The sequence below is a fragment of the Vanacampus margaritifer genome, chromosome 1 (assembly GCF_051991255.1).
Source record: "Vanacampus margaritifer isolate UIUO_Vmar chromosome 1, RoL_Vmar_1.0, whole genome shotgun sequence".
NCBI classification, from domain to species: domain Eukaryota; kingdom Metazoa; phylum Chordata; class Actinopteri; order Syngnathiformes; family Syngnathidae; genus Vanacampus; species Vanacampus margaritifer.
Genome location: NC_135432.1, coordinates 3,080,689 through 3,101,297, shown reverse-complemented (window position 1 = coordinate 3,101,297; position 20,609 = coordinate 3,080,689).

The window sequence follows — 20,609 nt, the reverse complement described above, 5'->3', positions numbered from 1 at the left end:
AGTACATGCACACATACAAGCATTTGTCTGAAAGAGGAAAAAGTCTGCCCTTGGGTTCCTCATTATTTTATTTATTTATTTATTTATTTATGTATTTATTTTTTGTGGCTGCTATAGCCTCATCCCATTTGGCTCTCGGATAAGTATCCTGGTCTCTATAAGGTTGGCTGTGGCAGTCAGAGAGAATGTGGACTGTCAGAGCCAGAAGCGAGAAAGTCCCATCCAGCAAGCAGCCCAACTGCGAGATTGTGTAGCTGTGACGGTGACACGGTATAGAGACATGCATGAAAGGTTGAGGTATTGACTTTTACTTCCTGACAGCTGAGTGACCTTTCAGCTCTTGTGCAGGGGTGGAAAGGCACAGATGGATTTTGCAGGTCCTCCCACAGGGTTCAAGAATGAATACACCTCTCTGCTTTGTCTGCTAAGCAAGGACACTGGAGCAAGACTCTACAATTGTGCTCGTAGCGTGTTACATTTGATGACTTTTACTTGAATCGCAATCATTATGCTAATGGGCCGGACCTGAGCGCGGCATTTTTGTCACTCTGCATGGTAGCCACTTCAAAGAGGGCAGGAAGACTCTAAATTGTGGTATGAATGTGAGCGTGGATGTTTGTTTGTGTCAGTAAGGTGGGGGCTTTAGGACCCAGATGCGGGAAGGCAGAGGTGCAGTCCAAAAAGAGGTTTTAATATCTAATCAAAAAAACTAACTTCAAAATACAAAATAAACTGAACTAACAAAACATGAAGCTAAACATGACAAAACAACTAAGGCGAGACTAACAACGTGACATGGATCCTGATCAGGCAAAGAGGTCAGCGTGACGTGGCGAAAGACTTACGACCGTGGCAACAGCAAAAAATGAACCGACACAGACAGGGGGGAGACAACCGACTAAATACACCAACACTAATGACATGACAAGACACACCTGGCTGAGGGCACTGATTGGATGACACATGAAGGTAATGGGGAAAGGTGGACACAATCAGGGCTGACACAGACACCACACGAGGAAGGGCAAGTGACCAGAAACGAGAGGAGTCAGACTTTTCACAATAAAACAGGAAATGACAAGACAAGGGGAAAACACAAGGAAAACATGACAGGGAGTAAACAAGACTGAAAATAAACATGACAGTTTGTCTATATGTGCCCTGTGGTTGACGACTGACCGGTCAATGGTGTACTCCGCTTCAACTCTAGCTAATGAGGACAGGTGCTTTAAAAAAAAAAATGGATGTTGTGCTTGCTCTGTCCTGGCCGGGGTCGACGGCTCCCCTCTTTGGTGGAGGTTTTCATGCATGCCGGATCCACCACACCAGCATCTACCGAAATTCAAACACAATCTGCTTCTTCCTCTGGTCGTTGAATCGGTGGAGGCTGATGTCTGTGGATCTCACTCTGCTTCATCTATCCTTCCTTCCTTTCCTTAGTCTTTCCTTTGGTCTCTTGAAGTCTCCCTAATTTGTTGGAATTTGGATGTTTCTGGGGTTGGTGAGAGATTCTGGTTGGTAACCTGGTGGGTAGTAGGTGATGTCTGGCCGGTGCTGGATTTCACCTTTCTTTCTTTTCTTTGATCCTACCTCGGGTCTCTTGACAACTGCACGACTGAAATATTCGGTTTAGGTGAACGGTATGGGATTTTTAATAGGTTTTAGGTGAATTAATGAGCACACACTCACACGCACATATTCACGTACATACACACACACACACACAAAAAAAAGAGAGAGCAATGATGATGACATGTTGAATTGGTAAAATTACCGAATGAACAATACTGAGCTCTCTCCAAAAAAAAACAAAAAAAGGATATCGCACGTCCAACTCGCTGCACAGAGCACTCGCTTTTGCACTGCTGCGCATACATATATGCAGCATGACCACACGGGGTCCAATAATGCAACGAATATCAATGAGCTTTTTAGGGAACTCATAATTTGGCCTTCCTGACCCATTGGGTCACCTGGTGCCATTATGAGATAAGAATACCATGCATGCACTTCAATGAGCTGAACTGCTTAACCCCCTGCAGTTTGACTGGTGCTCAGCTTGAGTTGTCTGACTTTGTTACCACGGTGTGCAGCTGCGAGGCTTTAGATCTCAAGACTTGGAACGATAGAGGTGAATTTGTTGATTTGCTGATTTCACCCCTCCATCTGTCTCAACAGGTATCCAATGGCGTGCTGGCTGTTTATGGACCATTACTCCCATTGGTCAATGATCCATCTGCATGAGAGTTGCCTCATTGATTCCCCTTTACTGCCTGAAAACATACACTCAAACATGGATGCACTGACAGGTTCACTACACAAAAGCACCAAACCAGGAATTATTATGTAGCATTTTGTATCCATCTCCGTTTGGGTTTTAACAGACAGAGTAATAACTTGCTTGGGTCATAGTGGTCAAGGGTTGCATGGTCGAGTTGCACATAACTCATTTGCTCCCAAAAACGTATAAATACGTTCTATTTTTAATGTTTTAAGAGTCCCAAAGACGTATTTGTGCGTTTTTTATGTTTCTAATGCTAGATTATACAGAAGGCTCTGATGCAGCCTCTCAACTGCACAAAACCGTTGAAGCAATGGTAGTTTTTACAAAAACGGCCAGCAGGTGGCAGCAGAGTAGAAGAGATCAACCATGTTGAAAACAATTTACCGTATTTTTCGCACTATAAGACGCATTGGATTATAAGGCACACCTTCAATGGATGGCCTATTTATGAACTTTTTTTCATCTATAAAGCGCACCGCATTATAAAGCGCATAGAATAGAAGCTACTGTAGTGGCGCTGGGGTTGCGTTAATCATCCACTAGATGGAGCTGTGCAAAAGGGAATGTCAACAAAACAGTCAGATGAGTCAGTTAATCAATATCTATTACAAGTAATACAATACAAACCAGTGTATTCAATTCTGTTTACTCCCAAAACAAGTTACTGGTAGTGCAGACACAATATGGTTCCGTATTAACAATATAACAATAACTCAACATTGTTCAAACGTTATAAAATATCCATATTTACAATATCTGCCAGCCTTGTTCAGGTGTGGGACTACCGTTCTAACCGTTGTTACTTCGACAACGCACCCTTGACTACGGTGGCCACACTTAACCAATATTGATCTATATATAAGGCACACTGTCGGTTTTTGAGGAAATTAATGGCCTTTTAGGTGCGCCTTATAGTGCGGAAAATACGGTCATTTCCCCACAATTTAAAGCAGATTTGTGAATAATGATGAAAGTTAGCTATATTTTAATGCTAATTGCTGCAAAACTGATTTTTTTTTTCCTGATGAAAGAAGACTCTAATCTTTCTATTGGCAGGTTCAATGTTTTTATAGCAATAGAACACAATATTCTGTGGGCCTTGCAAAATCTGTCAAAATCCAGTAAAACAGCAGAGAGCGAAGGGGGTTGCTTCGGTGAAAATGGCTGCCAGTGAATGAGTTAAAGGCAATCCTTGCTTTATGGCAAAATTCCTTTATTACGATACAGATGTAACCCAAATGTGTACGTATGTAAGTCAGAGCACACTGTAGTCTTTATATTTGAAAAATAATAATAATTAAAAAATCATAAACTGACACCCCACTTACATTTGAGATGCAAACCAAGTTGCCAAACTCCAACGAGCTGCACAGCATTTACAGGAACCATCAATTATTAAGGGAGTCAAATCTTTCATTCAATTCAGTTTGTTATTCTGCCTTTAAAATGATGATCACGCTCAGTCTTGACTGACATTGTCAGGTTGCCGCTGATGGATTGTACTGAAGTTGTAGTTCCCTTTCAATCAGTTGACTCTGTATTGGATTCCGTTTACTCCTCCTTGTGACCTGACTGACGATCTGCGACAGTTTCTGTCAGGCCTTGTCTGCACATTATGCAGTCGTCATGATCATTTGTCAGTTCTTGCTCATCAGTTGTTGGGATTTCCACTGGCCAGGAATATGATGTGTGCAAAGCATGTCCCAGTGTAAAAAGTCTAAAAAAAAAAAAAAATCGGTGGTAGTTCATCTTATCTCAAAGTTTCATCTTTTAGAGCAGTGGTCCTCAACCCTGATCCTCAGGGACCAGTGTCCAGCCTGTTTTCCATGTCTCCCACAGCCAACACAGGTGGAGATCGTTATCAGCCTTCTCCAGAGATTGCTGATTAGCTGATGATATGAATCACCTGTGTTGGCTGTGGGAGGCATGGAAAACAGGCTGGATACCGGTCCTCGAGGACCAGGGTTGAGGACCACTGTTTTAGAGGAATACGCACAAATTCCACAAATATGTCAGGAAGCATATGACCTCCAAACACCTGATTGACAAACAGGAGAGGAATGTGGGGAGTTTGTCTAGTGGGTCAGGGGATGTCAGTGGGGAGCAGAAGCAGCTTGCTGAGACTACCAAGAGTCAAGGTCACAGTCCTTTTTGGGTCTCATTTTACCATTAATCTCTGGGGTTGGGATTCTTGGGGAGGGGATGGGGGGGGGGGGCTATTGTGTCCACACCAATAATGGCTTCCGGTGTTTACTACAGTAAAAAAAAAAAAGCAAGATTAGCAAGATTTATACCCATCAAGCCCCTTCATCAAGGATCATAGATGGAGCAGTATAGGGGGAGCTGCCGTCCCTTGTTGTCCCCACCCTTTGGACGCCCTGCCTGGAAATGAATCTTAAAAGAAAGTAGCATATATGCTTTGTAAGTAGCAAGTGATTTAAATTCTCCAGACTTACTAGACAAATGTGGCTGTCTCCGTTTCATGAGCTCGTGTTTGTGACAGTCCCCACCCCCACCCCCCTCGCCCCTCGTCCCCCACCAAAGCCCAGGAACATCCAGTAATTACGTTTCCCATCTGTGTGCGCCCACCATGCGTTACACATCTGCATTGCAATAATTGCATAGGCTGCACAAGAGGGCCTAAAAGTGATGTTTGATGAGGTGGGTCCTGTGTTTGTTCGGGAAACCTTGCCCTACGTCAAGTCCCTCAGTAAAAGTCATTAGTGTTTTACTTCTCTATATTCCACAATTTGGTTGTACAGTATATTGCAATTTGTCATTAAATATTCATAGTGATCCCATAGTTTTTACTAATTATGGCTCTTATACAGTGCTACTCAATTATTTAAAACTGCACACCCGAGGAAGGTCAGAATATTCAGCCGCCGCCACCCCAACCCCCAAACTCTCTCTCTCTCTCTCTCTCTCTCGCCCCCTTTTGCTCATCGTAGAAATTGTAATCCCTCAAAGTAATCCCCATTTTTAATAAATGTACATGTAATCTAATTACTTTTTTTTTTTTTCCTGTAACTGTAATGGAATACAGTTACAATTTTGGGGAAATCTGATGACGTAACGGCGGTACATGTATTCCGTTACTCCCCAAACCTGTTTCAGGCTTTGGTCAGTAAACTGAGCCATGATTGGCCGTTACCTACTTCCTCAGCACAGGTGATGTCATCGTTATGTCATGTTTGGTTTTTGTTTTTGGTTGTGTGTCTCCCTTGGTCTTGTTGAGTGTAATCCCGCCCTTCCTCGTGTCAACCAATCCGTGCCCTCAGCCACTTGTGTCTTGTCCAGGTGTCTCTCGCTGTCTCGTCAGTTGGCTTGTATTTAGTTCCCTGGTTTTGTTCAGTCCTTGTTGGATCATTGTCGCTGTCGCCACTCTTGTGTTTTGTTGTTACTTTGATTTTTGGTCTTTTCAGATCTTTGTTGCTTTTGTTTACCCAGTACCGTTGGTAGTGTTTTTGTTCAAAAATAGTTTTCAGCATTACATGCATCCCTGCCGTGGTTCTCCTGCCTCCCTGCATTTGGGCCCTCCACTCCGCACCGTGACACTTTAGTTGACAGCAAGTACAAACATTTGTTTTTAAAAGTATTAATTGTACATGAAAAATAATGAAGTTACCACATTAGTTATAGACAAAATATTAACTTTTTACTGCTGAAAATGGCTCAATGAGTCAAGTCTCCCTTTACTTAAAAAGGCTTTTTTTTATCAACAGCACCTGTTATGTGTTATTTTTTTCTACATCTAATGTTATGGGGACGTCTCCAACATTTTTTGATCCACGCTCATCATCCTCTTTTTCTAATTACTTGCATAATTTAGAATGGGGAAAAAAATGACCCCAATTTTTTGACATGAACAAATATTCTGAATGTCAAACGCAAACATTTACTAAATGCTTTACTTTAGTGCGTGTAGTTATGTTTGTTTCTCAAAGACAACCTGCGCTACGTTTAACGGAACCATCAACTGTCAAGCTAAAGGATCATCTTAAGCAAAATTAATAGTGTGATTAATCTGCGTTAATACATGATTAATATATTTTTGTGATTAATTAATTCATTCATTAATTAATGCTTCAGCTTTGACAGCACTATTTTTTACTGATTGCAAAGGCAATATTATGCCTTATATTTAAATATCAAATGATCTGAAAGCCATTATTTTTTTAAAGTCATTTAAGATGAGTCTGAAATGATACTAAAGTGATTTGGGGTACATAGTTAGTTTAAATTATTAATATAGGCATTTATAAATAATTTTCGTAGAGGCATCTATTATTGATGTTTTTCTTTTTCATTTTGATTTGTTGTTTCTCCCACAAATATGTTTACTATAAATTCCAAAGCATGCAGTGAATTAAACACCCTATCAATGTAGTGTAAATGTGAGTGCAAATGGTTGTCTAACAACAGATCCATGGTGTACCCCACCCGAAGTCAGGTGCGAAACGTCCCAGCTCACCCATGACCCTAAAGAGGATAAATGGTAGTAAACGGTTGGATGGATGGCCAGGGGTCAATGATCCATTGAGTGTGGCTTGTTCTGTGAAAGTACTTGAAAATTGTAAGAACTACTAACAGAGAATCCAACTGCGCCCCCAGCCTCTCCATCTCCGGCTCATAATGGCCGCCATCATGTTGAGCCTTTCACATGCTCCCATTTCACTCTGCGCTCACTATAATGGAGTTCGCTGTCACATGCTCACAATGTGCCACTTGCGCCTCCAGACCAATCTTTGAGCTCCATGTTTTCATACAGTCCCTCGGCGCGGGTCATGGGTCAACAATGAAAGTCATGCTGCTTACACCGAACCTCCACCAGCATCCCCACTAAATCTCCATCGACACGCGCAGACCAACAGCACCTCGCCAAGCGTGGACTTCCACTTGTTGGATCAGCGGAGCGTCACGGTGTCAACAACCTCTTCATGCTTCATACAGGGGTGACTAACTCGGGGCATCCCAGAGGAGGCACGTTCGACTGAGTCGAATTTTGTTTGGGGTTTGCCACGCCGCTGTCAACACCAGCAGGGTGGGCTGCAAACAGCTTGCTTGGGTTTTAGCTCCTGTGATCCTAAGTCTTAGGACCTAAGATGTAAACCAGAGAGGTGAGTTAACTCTTTGACTGCCGCACGTTATCCAAACAACAACCCCGACAGTACCAAACGATTTCAACTCATCTTTCAAGGCAAACTATTACTATTGTGTACTTTAACTACACAAACATGCTGCTTACCAAATGAAAGATCATGTTCCATTCTTTCATTAAAAAGTATGTTTCTACCTTATTCTGTTCATTAGTAATCACCATTTGAAAATAAACGATTTGATTGACATTGAGCGAAAATTGAAAAGAAAAGGAGAAAAGTAGCTTTTTGTGAAAAGATACACAGTGAGGCTCTGTGAATTTCATTTAATGTGACAAAGGTTTTGATCATTCACGTCATCCTTGAAAACGTTCTATTTCCTAAGATCCGCCATGTTTCATTGCCATTGCATACACCGACAGAACATTGAAAAGAGAAACAATGCTGCCATCTGCTGGCCATAGTTAGTGGGTGTTTGTGATTTCACAAGTCCATTGAGTAGGCAGCGTTGCGCAACAACTTCCACTGACCATTGTGGGAAAAAAAAAACATTGTAAACGTCAATTGACGTTTTTGGCGGCATTCATTTGGATTTTAGTAAACGTCATTAAACGTTTTTGGCGGTAAAAGGAGTTAAAGAAAAACACTGATTGGTAGATCAGAAAAGTCGTACGTTGATTAATTTGACCATCCTGTCTCACAAGACCTCAGTTCAAAGGTCTAATTCTGCCTTTTGATTTCTTCTTTGGCCAAAGGAGGGACCATTCCAACTTTATGTAGCAAGTGGCGCCTCAAGGGGTCGCTGTAGTCCTTTAACCAAATTAGGTTTAAATGAGAGCAGGTACGTGTGTGGTGAAAAGGCCCGATTCAGGCCCCATCCACACGAAAGCCAGTTTCAATGTATCCTCACAAGTTTCTTACCGTTTTGGCCGTTCGTCCACACAATGGTGCGGTTTTTCGGAGCTTGAAACCGATCACTTTTAAAAGCGGGCTCCAGAGTGGAGAGATTTCAAAACGCGGGGCGTACGCGTCCGTCTGGACACCTTATGCAGGATACTCTTCCAGTGATGACGTCATGGTCGCAGCTCGATGACGACGCATTGTCGCAGATTGATGACGTGTGCGGCAATTCTCGCGTGACCGCCTGTTTGTCAACACCAATGGCGGATAGCCGTGTCGTAGTCATTTTGCGCAGCCTCCTCAGCTTGCTTATGATTTTGCAGCAAAATATTTTGCTTCTTTATTCCCTTGTTCAATAAGCGGTGTTGTGCTTGAATCACCCACCATTGTCACTTCTCCTGTGTCTGTCTTTTTCCAGTTTTTTTTTATACATGCAAAGCCATGTTTGTTCTATAGATTGCAATAAAGTTAGGGAAAAAGAGTTTTCGTCTTCTTCGCTGATTCTTCTCCTACGCTTTCCGTTAACTCCCTGTGGCTGCGCTACAGCGCCACTCCAGAGGCGGGCGGAAGGTGGGCATTGAGGCGGGAGAACGGCCCACCCGCCTGGGCCAGTCAGGTGGGCGTCCCGGATGCCAGAGGAGATGTGCGCGACAGCGCCGGTCAGGAGGGCGTCCCAGGTGCCGGACAAGGGGAGCCCGGCGGGGCCGTTCAGGAGGGCGTCCCAAATGCCACACTGGAGGGCTTGCACCGCCGGAAGGGGAACCGATGGCGGCCGCAGGGCTTGCGCTGCCAGAAGGCGATCCGATGTTAGCTGCAGGGCTTGCGCCCCCTGAAGGGGATCCAATGGCGGCCGCAGGGCTTGCGCCGCCGGAAGAGGATCCGATGTCAGCCACAGGGCTTGCGCCGCCCGAAGCCACAGGGCTTGCGCCGCCCGAAGGGGAATCGGAGGGCGGCCGCAGGGCTTGCGCCGCCAGAACAGGAACATGGGCTTGAAGCTGCAGCAGCTGAGGAGCAGGCACTTGAACATGGAGCTGCAGTAACACAGGCGAGGAGGCCAGGGGCGGCAGCGGCACAGGCGAGGAGGAGGCCAGGGGCAGCAGCGCCTGAGCTTGAACTTCAGGCCGACGAGGACCAGGGACTTGAGGCTTCCGAGTAGCCGGAACTTGGGCTGGCTGCTTCGGTGGAGCCAGGACGGGGACTTGAGGCTGCCGTGGAGCAGGGACCTCATCAGCCTGCCGCCAAAAAGGTGGGGGAACACTGGAGCCACGAGGGACCAAGGATACAGGAACTAAAGACTCAGGACTAGAAGAAACATGACGAGGAGAGGACGAGGGAGAACGAATTGATGTGGGGGCAGACTTGGAAGGACGTGACTTGGGGCTACGAGGTGTGCACGGTAGAGGGAAAGAGGTGAAGAAAATGGTGGGAAATGAAGTGATGTGGAGATAGGTTCGAGACAACGTGACTTGGTTACGGACTTATGTGCCGGAAAAGATACGGTGTTTTGTGGCTTGAAAGACGTGCAGTTGCGTGACTTGAAAAAGTGGGCTGATGTTCGTGAAGAGGATTGGTGACCTTTAAGCCGGCCACCACATAGATGGCAAAACGGGTGCCCGATTAAAGGTCACGTTGACATGATGCTGTGGGGATGGGTTCCTCAAAAGAAAACTGGGACAAAAACTGAGAAGGGCTGGAAAAAAACAGGAAAATCAAAATCTGAATTAAAATCATCGGAGTCAGAAAGGAGATTAACCAAAAGGAGACCGTCTTCAATCTCGGAAAGATCTGAATTGAGACAACGAGTGAAGGGGGGACATAGACAAACAAGAGACAAAAGAAAAAAGAGATCCTTCACGAAGAGGAAGGTGGCGGTCGGCAGGCTGAGGGGGAGCAGAGCGTCGCCATGTGCTTCCTGCTGAGTCATTTCTGGGTTCTGTCAGGTGTGGGATGTTGAGGACTCGAGTGCGGGAAGTAGTGAGGCGAGGCAGGTTTGCAGGATTTCAACAAAAAAACGGATTTTATTTCCAAAAGATAAACCAAAAGGCAAACAGGAAACTAGGAACACTGACAAAAGACAAAAAGGAGATACGAACAGGCCTGGACGTGTGACACAATGGGCAAGAGGGTGCTGATTGGAAGACAAGGGGACCGGGATGATAAACACAAAAGACCAAAACCAAACTAAAACATGGCTGGATGGATGCTTTTAAAAGCTTTTCTTAGACGTTTGAATATCCACACTACGCATTTTGTTTTGTGATTACTCGTGTTTAACTAAAGTAGAATACCGTAATACAGAATATGATCCCGAGACAACCGGTTTTATTACCGTAGAGGCATGTACTATTAAAAAATAAAATATGTTGGTGCACAGCCTGCATCCTTTTTAAACATCCTGTTTTCATTTTGGGGGCACAAAGATGCAAAGCCTGTAACGAATTCACAGAGAAAAAGATGATAGGAAAAGCTGTGCCGTCACAAACGCGTAACATATTAGATGGTCTTGCTTGTAATACGTGTATTTGTTGGAAACTATTCAATTAAGGAAGTAATCCCGCTGATGTTTCCCACTTGAGTGCACACATTGTGTCCGGTAATGTCTGGTCGCTTGGCAACCGCCACATTATTGTATTCAGCTAAAATGCTTAAGGATTAATAATTGTGCTCACGGCAGCAGGAAGACGGTCACAACATTCTTTGAGAGAGTTTGGGGACAAACCGCTTCTTGCTTTGCAAACTCCAAATAAAACAATTGACACACATCTGGGGAGCACAAAGCTTCCCGAGTTGGGAGCTTATTAAAGATATAACCTCGTAAACATCTCTTATTCCCTTTTGTTTGACTCCTGTGCTGGTTCTTTTGAGAAGCCATCACTGAAGAGGTCCAGGCGGGGAAATGAATTACTGATTTGGTTTTGAGAAGTCGACTAAATGACAGAACGGCAGCATCTGGCTCAAGTGGCTCACAGTAAGACGTGAGTGCTTGTGCAAAGCAAGTTGGCCTTTTAGTTGTTTCAGGCGTTAAGTTTGAAGTCACTGAAGCAATATTAGAGGAATTGTTGACTGTAATTTTGTCGGACTTTGGCACAGGCTGCATGCTTAAGAGAATGAGATACAACTCCAGATTAAGGACATTAAGGTACTTTTACACTTCCTGGTTCCTGGTAGCCACGGCAACGCCAAACAACAAAACAGACAAAACGGCATTGTTTTAAAACAGAGCCGAGTAAAAGATTCGGCAAACGTGACACGCTGTGATTGCCGTGGATGCCTGGCAAGACTTTCAAACTGCTAGAAAAAATTTGTCACGGCAGTCATGGTGGAGGATAGATAACGAGCGCGGTGAATGCAACTACACCTGACTTGGCATGATTAAGACGTAAAATAACTTGAAGAAGATTGTAGTTCGATGGGAGGTATGTGTGCTGTATTTGCCAGCAATTGTGTAGTTTGTATGTGAATAATATCAGACATTTCTTTTAATCCTCTGAAAATGACCCTTCACACCCTCTTCGCAGGTTTGCAGATTTGTTTTCGTACCGTTTGAACCATTTTGTTTTGCCCTCTGTTTGTTTTGTGTGTAATTCGACTTTCTGCCACTAGATGGCGGCACTCTTATTTTGACGTGTCAATTTGAAAGAAGTACAGACGCTCCCCTACTTACGAACATTCGAGTTACGAACAACGGTACATACGAACATGTCTGCGCGTACAGTATGTCGAAAAATGTTCGGTAAATTAGATTTTGTATGCGCGCCTTTTTCCGAGTAGTGCTTCTTTCCGCCGCTAATACCGACGCTTGGCGCTGTGAGAGCTCACCCAGCATTGGAGGCTCAGCAACGTGTCGAGGAGGAAGAGGAAGAAACGCCTGTCCCCATTGTTGGAATTTATTTCTATATTAATATAAATTTAAGTTAATAATCTGACTCCAATTTGTGACCTTACCAAACTATCACCCATCCAACAATAGCATGCTCGTTCTGCAATAGAAAGGTATCAGGAAGCCGGCATCTTCACACACGAGTGGATTTATTCCTAACACTCAAATCTAATACATAACAGCTGGGGTCCCGGGTCCCTACCCATACAATTCTATACGTCTCTGTCTCAAGCAGCCAACGTAGTCTCATCCGAGTTGCCCCAGTGAATAGTTATACTACACAATATTTAAATGACACAGAAACAAAGGCATCCTGGCATTTTTCTATTGGCTATGTGTTTTCTGCAGTTTAACTTTAGCTTGCTTTCCATTGGCCGATCTTCATCCGCAGCGTCACTGGGTGGCTTCTCCTGTTTTGTACTTTTCCGCCCCGGTGTAAAACAAATGTGATTTACAACCTACTCTGATCTTATCAGGTTCTGCATCTCCCCCTGCAATTAGCATCCTTTGTTGGCAACATTCCATTCCTAACACGCCCACGTCCATCACACACATCCTGTATTTCACCCCCACGCACACAAACTCTTATATTCCTTTAATCACACACATCCTGTATTTCACCCCCACGCACACAAACTCTTATATTCCTTTACCATGAAGGAGGAAGTAACTTTTAAAGCCCATTCCAGCGACGACGAAGACCCTCTCATGATATAAAATCCTCCTCTTCCTCCTCCATCATCTCCTTAAGCATCGAGTACATCTTCCAAAAGTAAGTTAAACTTCATTTTATTTATCTTATTACGTACATGTACATACTGTGTGTGTCTCTCGCTCTCTCTCTCTAACATACGTAGTACAGTACTGTACGTATTCTCTCCATTTTATTCAATGTTTTTTTCAGTACAAACCAATACAGGTTACTTATACAAGCCTTAAACAGACTGCCAGACGTTTTCAGAAAAGGGATGCCGTGGGTGCCAGCCGATTTAAGCATTTTTGACTGATCTTTCAAGGTCCACAGAAAATTATGTGTTTGAACTATGGAAACACACATACTACCAAATGAAAGATTGGACTCTCATCTTTCATCAGAAAAAAGTTTGTTTCTACCTTATTCCGTTTTTCAGTAATCAACAATAGAAAATGGTCACCTCTGTTTTGAAAAAAACGTCTTTTAACGTCTTTGGCACTCCTCCATAGGATTTTACTAAACGTCATTTAACGTTTTTGGGAGTCAAAGAGATACTTATATAGGCTTTAAACATAAATTATAATACAAAATACAGCGCTGAAGCAACTTACGAACAAATTCACCTTACGAACGATCGCTCGGAACGTAACTCGTTCGTAAGTAGGGGAGCGCCTGTATAGTGAAAAAAGGAAGTATTTCAAAAAAGCCTGTTTTTTACCTGAAGATTATAAGATTATTGAATTTGAAATCCTCGTTAATCTTTAAGTCTCTACTTTTTTTTTTTAAAGATCACACGCCTACGGAAAGCGATGGCTGTACTTTCATTTTATATAGTAAACCTTTGAGCATGATTATTGGTGTATGTTGTGAGACGATAAGTTAAGTCTGTTAGTTTTTGTAATTTTTTTTCTTATCCATTGCTCTTGTTCTCTCTCAATATATGTTTTTAAATTGTATTATATTATAGGTTTGAAGATTTCCCTTTTTCAGACAAATGTTTTTTCCAGTGAAAAGAGAATTCTCTTAGCTTGCTGACAGTTTTGGCTTTTACTCCAGCTTTTGTCACAGCTGTCAGCGTTCCCTTGTGTGATGTGTCGAGAAACAAGCGATCAGCTCAGTAAACCCTCAAAATAAGGCTCCCTGACCCCATCAAGACTGTGCTCCTTTTTGGTATTGTTTTAAATGTGTGTTTAAAGACATTAAAGGGATAAGTGCTATGAAAACATGCCTAGGGAGTATTTAAATAGTGTAATTTCTACATCATGGATTTCACTTATTGCGGGTGTGGGTTGGAACATAATTCCTTACGAGAGTGCAATTCCTAAACAATATTCTTTTTAATTGCAGCACTAATTCATTTAAAGCTGAAATTATACACTGACAGATGGTTCTTTTTGCAACTCTACAGGACTACAGACTACAGGAGTTATTTGCGATTTGTTCCTATTTTCTCTTAACTGTACAATTAGCACAGGTTTGTTTGCAATCAGACGGAAACTCATGTCTTCAAGAGTTTTTTTTTTTTTTTTTTTTTTTTTTTGCTACAACAGCAGCACGCCAGCGATACCACACAAAAGGAGTAGCAGAGTTCCTTGAAACCAAATCAAATCTATCAACTGCACGAACATCGTTAATCTAAAAATTCATAGTTATGGTTTTTCACATGTAATCTTTTGTTTTGATATCCGTTGCCTGGATGGCACTTTTCAGGCAATTTACCTCCCGGGCCTTTGTCCTGTTTTGAATCGACAAATGCGCCACGGCAACCCCGTGCTTAATAATGACGGCCTCCCTCGGCTGCGTGGCCTTCACTTTTTAGTGAACTTAAACTTGACACCCGACCAGAATTACGAGCATCTGTGACGTTTTATGTAGCCTGTATTGCGACACAGGCGGCAAACACAGTCAGCTTACTCTAAATCGGGTCAGAGCATTTGCATAGAAATTGGTTCTAGATTGGGGGATCTCAAAAACAATCCCGGCAAGCACGCATGCACACAAATAAACAGAGGCTCCCAGAGTCGGCTCGTTGAAGGCTGAATAACTTCACAACTATAAGAGGAGGACAGAATGAGAACGATGTCTGAGGAGATGCTTCATGTTTAGCAAAAGGCTGTCTAGAAATGTGGGACTTGTCAAAGATGAAAGATTGACATGCCGTAGTACGGTCGTGCTCACTTCACTATCACTGGCGTCACGTATGAACGCGTGCGCTTCAAAAACAAAGCCGTTTCTGATTTGTTACAAGTACAGGACGGTGACCCCTATTTGGTTTGTCCTCGAAAGCTACATAAAAAGGAAGAAAAGAAAAGAAAATCAGACTTGCGAGTTACTACTTTCATATCTTTAAAATTGTCAACTAGCATAACGCAAACAAACAATGCAAAACACCATTGATAGACTAAAGGATCATATAAATTTAAAAAAAAAAGTTTAAAAAAAAAGAGAGCAAACCGAATGAACAATACTGAGCTCTCCAGAAGGAAAAAAAATTTTTAAAGAAAAAAAAAATAAGAATTGTCAACTAGCATAACGCTAACAAACAATGCAAAACACCATCGATAGACTAAAGGATCATATAAATTAAAAAAAAAATTATATTAAAAAAAAAAAGTTTTAAAAAAAAAGAGAGCAAACCGAATGAACAATACTGAGCTCTCCAGAAGGAAAAAAAAAATTTTAAGAAAAAAAAAATAAGAATTGTCAACTAGCATAACGCTAACAAACAATGCAAAACACCATTGATAGACTGAAGGATAATATAAATTTAAAAAAAAATTATATTAAAAAAAAGTTTTAAAAAAAAGAGAGCAAACCGAATGAACAATACTGAGCTCTCCAGGAGGAAAAAAAAATTTTAAAGAAAAAAAAAATAAGAATTGTCAACTAGCATAACGCTAACAAACAATGCAAAACACCATTGATAGACTAAAGGATAATATAAATTTAAAAAAAAATTATATTAAAAAAAAAGTTTTTAAAAAAAAGAGAGCAAACCGAATGAACAATACTGAGCTCTCCAGAAGGAAAAAAAAAATTTAAAGAAAAAAAAAATAAGAATTGTCAACTAGCATAACGCTAACAAACAATGCAAAACACCATTGATAGACTAAAGGATAATATAAATTTAAAAAAAAAATTATGTTAAAAAAAAAGTTTTAAAAAAAAGAGAGCAAACCGAATGAACAATACTGAGCTCTCCAGAAGGGAAAAAAAAATTTTAAGAAAAAAAAAAAAGAATTGTCAACTAGCATAACGCTAACAAACAATGCAAAACACAATTGATAGACTAATGGATAATATTGGTTTTGTGGTGTTATAACATATAACCTTTCAAACATTTGATATTTATATTTAATACTAATTATCCTCTGCAAAGAGGAGCTGTGACTGTCTCTTTGAACGTATATCCATATGTTTTATATATTTCTCCCAGGTGGCCCAGGCGTGTACAAGAGGAGCAATGTTCATTGAATTGAGGCACAAACAAAAAAAAGTGGTTTAATTCTTTACATTTTATTAAATTACTGTATGTTTTACAAAGTACACCACAATATTATAAAGTGCTATTTTGAAATTAAATAAAACATTACAAAAATGTTTGTATTTTTTTTTTTTGTGGGGGGCAGCCTGGAACGAATTGACGGCATTTCAATTCATTTTAATGTGGAAAGATGATTTGAGAACCGAGCATGTCAACTTTGGATCTCAAGGCAACACTACTTCCTTGACACCCATTACTATGTTACTATTTTGCCAGGGCCTTGGCGCCATCTTGTTGCGTCTTAGGGCGTAACTTTTTTTTAAGCAATTAGCTGAGGACAGTTCCACAAAAAAACAATGCCATACAAATGGAGGTGAATTGTGAACCGCCACCTGCCGTTAGTAATAATGATCCTAAGGACCCATGGCTGACAAGGTTATTGGAAAACATTATTCATACGTTGAGGGTTCTTAAGTGACTTTTTGTTTGTTTGTTCACAATGGCCAAAATCCCCCGTGTCACCCCTGCTAACAGCTCTCCGAGGTAACAAAATGACAGATGGCTCCCGAACGTCACGTCAGGTCGCTGCGTCATTCTTCTCAACTTGACCTTGTATTATTTGTGAAAGTTGCTTTTGCAGCCACGCGAGGACAGGTGACTGCTGAGAAAAAATGTCCCCGCTGTGTTGTTGTGAGCACGCCGAGCTGAAGTGACAAGCGAACAGCGCTGCGTCATGAGCTAATAGCATGTTGCGTGCCGCCGGAGTCTTAAGCTAAAGACGGCCTTTCAATCACCGCGTTGCTGATTGAGCCTCAATGCATGTCAGCTCAGCCTCAGGCGCGACAAGCTAGGTAGCAGCAAAATACAGGTGAATGTCACCAGAACCATTTTCATGTCACGAGGCCAAGGAAGTCAACAGCAAAACGTGTCAAGAGACGGATGGATAACAACTTGACGGCACAACATCTGCCAACGACATTTGTGTGAAAAACGACCCGAAATAAACGATCACTCTCATCTGCGCTATGATGCGCGTGATGCGCTAGCTGCTAATAGAACATGTCACACCCTTCCTTGTGGATTCCTACACACAAGCCTTTTTTTCAAGGGGTAATTGAAAGTGGCAAGCGATGGGATTTGTATTCATGGGCGAGACCGCCAAGCTGCTGCTGAGCTTGTGTGGAGCTGTTGGAATTTGGTGTTGCCTTACATTGAGTGTTAGGACAGCAGGAGATCTTAGCAGCAACGCGCTCATTATCGCGGGGAATTTTGTTTTATTCATGGCTAGCTACATATACTTTGTATTCTTCTCTTCCCCCCTTAACTGCGTGTAATAACGGCACCGTCGCTCGAAGCTTTTAAATTGAATCAACGCGGAACAAAATGTGCATCCCAGTCTGTATAGTTGATTAGATTTTGGATTGAACTCGATAAAATACAACAGTGAGCCATGCATTTGGTATAGTGCTGTCGAAGCTAAAGCATTAACTCAGTGATTAATCACCAAAAAATGATCGCGTTCATCATGTATTAACGCAGATTAATCACACTATTAATTTTGACTGCAGCACTTTCCTTTCTTTTCTTTGGTCCTTCCTCGGGTCTCCTGACGGCCTCATGACTCTGGCTGGAAGTGTTCGGTTTAGGTGAACAGTATGGGATTATTTTTAATAGGTTTTAGGTGAACTAATGAATACACACACGCTCGCACGCACACACACATAATCACCCACGTACAAAAAAAAAAAAAAGGAGAGCAATGATGACATGTCCAATCGGTAAAATTACCGAATGAACAATACTGAGCTCTCCAGAAAGAAAGAAATAAATAAAATTGACTGCAGATGATCCTTTAGCTTGACACCGGATGGTTGCGTTAAAAAGGTAGCACAGGTTGTGTTTGAATAATAAATATAACTACATGCATGAACGTATTTAATAAATATTTGTGTATGACATTATATTTCATATTTTTTCATATCAAAATATTGGGGCCATTTTTTTTTTATTATGCAAGTAATGAACTGATTCGAAAAAGCGGAGGATGAGACGTGTGCAGTGGATCAGAAAATGTTAAAGACGTCCTCATAACATTAAATGTTGAAAGAATGAACACATAACAGATGCCCTTAATCAAAATTCTAAAATGAGATGAATCTAAAGAAAAATGAATCGTTTGACAGCTCTAATTTGGCATCAAGAAATCACTAGTACAAAAAAAGCAATATGGCAGCACGCAACATCTGGAGCAGGTCATAATCAATATTTATCTAACAACAGATTTAAATATTGTACATAAAACTTACAAGTAGGGCCGCAATGATTAATTAACACACAATTGATGATCAAATGAATCCATAATTATTTTTGATAACCTATTAATCATGTAGAGAGCTTGATTAATTAGAAATTGTCGAAAATTCTTGGAAATGTAGCCTTACAACAGTAGATATTCTTCGATTTCAGTAGTCCTCCGTGAAAGCAGACTGATATTTTCGTTTCGAAAACCCGCAAAATTGTGAGCTAAACCCGCACAAAAACCCCGTGATGGAGTAAAAGTGCAATAACTGAACCTCGAAGTAGCGAGGGAACACTGGATAGATCAATGCTCAAATCCAATCCGAGAGATGTTTGAAGGTGAGAAGATGGAAGGTGAGCCTAACAATTCAGATTGCAAATTCGAGCTGTCCTCGTGCTAATGCTAATGCTAATGCTAATGCTAATGCTTTATTGTTTCAATCCTGTTGATCAGTCAAGGGTAAGCCCGACCTCTCATCATCAGTCAACTGGGGCTCCCCGCAACATCCCCTGTGACCCCCCCCCCCCCCCCCAACAGGATTTGTGGTCAAGCAAAATGATGAATAGACATTACAGTACGTCGTGCAGGTCATCGTACTGCTCCCTCCGAATCAAAAGACGAGGCGAGTCTATTTAAACACTATCTACTTGACCTCTCGGGCTGCGGCAGCTCTGCGGGGATTGAGCGGATTAGCCGCTGCCTCGTGGGTAAGCTGATTCATAATAAATAGCGGCTAGGCTTTGAAAACACCCATAACAGCTCATTAGCATTGAAATGAGGCAAAGATTTTGTCAAGGGGGAACTTGGAGGTCAAACACAGACAAGAGATGAATCCAGCCGGGAGGACTCGGTCATGTCAACAGTGTTCAAGTCCAACTTCTTGAACGCAGAAGAGAAGTTTGTAAGGTGCTAGGAGCTATTTTAGGAACATCAAGTGGAAATTGTCAAATCTGCTACAATTGGCTTTTTCCACCAACTGTACAGTAAAATTGTAAGTGGAAATTTAACTCCCCATAGTGTTGAATTTAACACTTTCCCCCGAGTTTATGTAGTTTTCTCCCATTTCGAGTTAAATGTATACTGTACTTGCGGAAGTTTAAAGTTTAAACACTTTGTTGGAGTTAATCTACAACACCACTAATTGTGTTAATTTATTTGACACCAAAAAGTGATTTTTTTTTTGTTTTTACACCTCCAAGTGTTATTTCCGTTCACTTTTCAGTGTTTGTTTGTTTCTTTCACACACACAGTCACACGAACAAACGTAGTCTCCAGGCGTAAGCGAACCCGCGCCGCCAGCACCGATGGCAAGCGACAGCACCCAAAGACCACTTTTCAGTGTTTATTGCTCAAATTGACTTAAAGTGTTGATTCCCCTCAATTTATCACACTTTTTATGTTATTCGTGATGTTAAAGGGTGTTAATTACTTCCTTTCATTTTTGGGGGTGTTAATTTCTCTCTCATTTGGTAACCAAAGCATTTAACATGTCCGTGGGCGTGTGAATGCGTCACTACTACTACATAATTATCCATCTTCGTTTCCAGCAATTATCTTCAAATATGTGTGTATTTATTTAGAAATAAATCCTTGAGTTCACTTTACGGTCTCTTTAGGTATTTTCTTGACATTTATTAGTTTATTTTATGCAATATTCTCGTTTTGTACAATTTTGGTTATGTAGCAGACTAGTAGGTAATACATGTGTTGTTGCATGTCAACCTTGGAAGACCACTCGCCTACTTCAGCAAAGTAATCAAAATAGAAGACGCCAAAATTAAATGTTGGTTAAGGACTCATGGAGGCATTTGGATGGCTCGACAAAAGCAGCAGTACATCTAATTGGCCGCCGTGGGGCGCATCAGCAGCATGGTTATTGAACGATCTGAAGCTGCTCACTGTGCTCAGTCTACACTGCAACTCCAACACAAATTCACCATAAACACACACGCTAACGCACTTAAGTTTC